At 51.5% G+C, this 2,860-nt stretch overlaps 1 long non-coding RNA gene across 1 annotated transcript; it reads left to right on the top strand.

The window, feature by feature from the left end:
- The first annotated feature begins 898 nt into the window (after positions 1 to 898).
- On the top strand, positions 899 to 2,550 carry LOC109321890. The gene is made up of 3 exons (XR_002104195.1): positions 899 to 1,668; positions 1,871 to 1,982; positions 2,460 to 2,550. It is a non-coding gene; the product is annotated as an uncharacterized LOC109321890 (long non-coding RNA).
- The last annotated feature ends 310 nt before the right edge of the window (positions 2,551 to 2,860 follow it).

A 2,860-nucleotide genomic window follows, 5' to 3' on the forward strand; every position in this document is an offset into this window, starting at 1 on the left:
ATAATCGGTGGGCTGGATGATGGACTGGAGCATCCCCTTCACATCCTGAATCTTCGCTCCGGGCAGGCAGTAGACCTCACGTGCTGAGGGATCCTGGTGACAGATGGGGCCCTCCGTACCTCTCAGGATGGAGTCACCAATCACGATGAACAGTGTACTCTACAAACACGATGTAGAGTGAACAGCAATCTTACTGTTGATCCCTGGACATGAAGCAAGTTCCATTTCCCTTACTAGCCAGAGATGGGGAAGAGCAGATCAGTTGCATCCAAGAGAAACAGCACAGGAAGGCAAGATGGGGATTCAGTGACCTAGGTTATTGATAAGAGCTTTCCACCCTGGAAGGTTTGGAAACATAGATTCTGGGGCAAATACAGCAAGAGAGGGCAACAAGAAGTCTGAGGCACTTGGCTGTAGCTGGGCTGGCACACCATGCTTAGGCATGAGGAATGGATGCACGCTTCCCCCAGTACCACTTTGGAACTAGAAACTCCTGTAACGGAGAGGTTCCTTCTGCTTTGCTGGTGCCTCTGCACTTCCCAGGCAGAAGTGTAGAGATGTGACTGGGAAGGGAGTGACTGGGAAGGGAGCTGCTGCCAGAGCTGTTCTGTGCTCTCCTGGATGTGAGGAAAAGACCTTTAGGCTTGGAGTTATGGATTTACAGGTATCTTCCTCAGGCTAACTCTGGTCTTCTCTATCCTTTCAGGCAACATGTGCATCTTTGGAGATGCTCACTACTATTTACTCCAGCCTCAGCCCGGTGCTGAAGGAGCTGGTCCCAGAGATCCTCTGTGCTCTTCTGGAGCAAGTTGGCTGCACTGTAGGGCAGGACATGTCAATTGCCACAAGGAGCATCCAGTGGAGGCAGCTGCAAGAAGTGGGCAACCCTTGTAGGAGTAGGCTGCACCTGCTTTCACAGGTTTGGCTTCACTTCAGGTTAGCTGCCTGCAGGGTGTTCTTGTCCTTGCCAAGGGCTGTGCTGAGCTGTCTTGGTCCTGGCAGCTGAAAGAAGTGTGTGTGTGAGGGGGGTCTCTGTGAAGGGCATAGTTTGAAATGTTAAGGCTGTGGAGGGCCTATTTGCTCCTCCAATCTGAGCTCCTCTGGGACAGGCCAGGCAGTTTCAGCTCAGGGGTTCACAATCTCCATTAGTGGCCAGCACACACTGGGCTCCCAGTGCTTGGGACCTGGGCATGTGACTTCTGCAAGTTCCCATGCTCTACATGTGGCCTTTGTCCTTGCAGGGAGAGAAGAATGGTTGCCCAATTCTTTCCATAGTGCATTTGGCTTGGGAGAGCCTCCATGCATCCCATCTGGCTTCCAGCACTGATTTGTACAAGGCCCTGCCCTCCCTGTCCCTGTCAGGGGATTGCAAGATGTGAGAAAGAATGGCAACATTTGTCTGATCTGAGCTGCCTGCCTTGCGCAGCAAGTGTCTGAGTAATGGACCTCCCAAGTGACAGGGAGTTTTGGTTCTTCTCTGGCTGCAGCATCCCATTACAGTCTGTAAATCTGGGCCTACTCTCTTCCCAGGCTTTCTATGGAGACCCTGGCCTGTGCCATATCTAAGGCCCTTGGGGAGAGAGTGGCTGCAGCCCTCTGTGAAGAGGGAACTTGGCCACTCCTTGAGAGCCCCCAGACACACCATGAGGGGGTGTGCCAGCTGGCCAGGTAAGAGAGGCAGGCTAGATTGTATCTGTGCTCTAGGCAGTGGGACGAGTGGTGGAGGGGGAACTTTCCGTGCTGCACCTGCAGGGTTCTGGGGTGCTGGAGACATGAAGCTTGTGCTCCAAGAGATGAGAGCTGCCACTTCAGAGCAACTGAGTGTTGGCAGTGCCCAGTTGGTCCCTGAACTAGTGGTTTTCTCTTGCAGGGCTCTGCTTCCATGGGGCATAATAACATCCAAATTCATAGGGTAGGTCCTGCAGTGGGTCTGTTCCACAACTGAAAAGCTGTGCGTTACTGGTATGGCCTTCATCAGCCAGGTAAGGACCCACAGAGAATGAGCAGTTTGATGAAAAGGCAGCTGTTTAATGTGGTCTTTCCCTGGGGATTCCCCTGGTCTTCTTCCTAGAAGGGACGATCACTGGAGGCAGTTGAAAGTTTTTTTTCCCCCTGTCCTTGCCTCTGCATTGCCATTTCTGCCATATGAGAAGGAGAGGCAGACAAGGATTTCCTTACTGACCTGCCCCTACTGAGCCCTTGTCCTAGCCAGCAGCTCTGAGTTTGGTCCTAACTAGTGGAACTTCTATATCCACCCAGGAAGCATCCCAGGAAGACATGATTTGCCTGGCTCTAAACATACAAGCCTCCCCATGTCCAACAGGAGAGTGCCACATGTTGAGGCTCTTCCTTGCGGTATTCTGTGGGATTCTGCTCTGGCACAAGTTACTTTTCTGCTGCAGGGCTGGGCTGTTGGGAATGACTGTGCTGGATCTCACAGACACATTGCTTTCTTTTAGCTTATGTGTGATCCCGTCATCGAAGAGCAGAAGCTCCTGAAGCCACTGCTTCATGTACTTCAGCAGTGAGCTAGGGATTCTAATAACCTGGTATGGCAGCTAGAGGACTGGGCAATATAGTTATGGTGCCCCTGAGCAGATAAGGTTGAAATCCCTCTGCACACTTTAGAAAGCAGCTTGACTATAGATACCAAACAATGAGGCAGGGCTGAAAATGTGCTCAAGAACCTGAAGTGTATCCAGTTTTGCTGTCTCACCCCTTGTGGTGTCTCTGGAGACAGTTGGGTGTGACAAGTATAATTTTGGTGTAGAAGTGGATACCTTGTGTCTTACAGGCATACAGGAATGTAACCATGGGGGCTTGGTCTGATGAAATCCTGAATGCTCTGTGAATGGGAAAG

This window comes from Crocodylus porosus, unplaced genomic scaffold (assembly GCF_001723895.1).
Source record: "Crocodylus porosus isolate Cpor-Errol unplaced genomic scaffold, CroPor_comp1, whole genome shotgun sequence".
Lineage (NCBI taxonomy): Eukaryota > Metazoa > Chordata > Crocodylia > Crocodylidae > Crocodylus > Crocodylus porosus.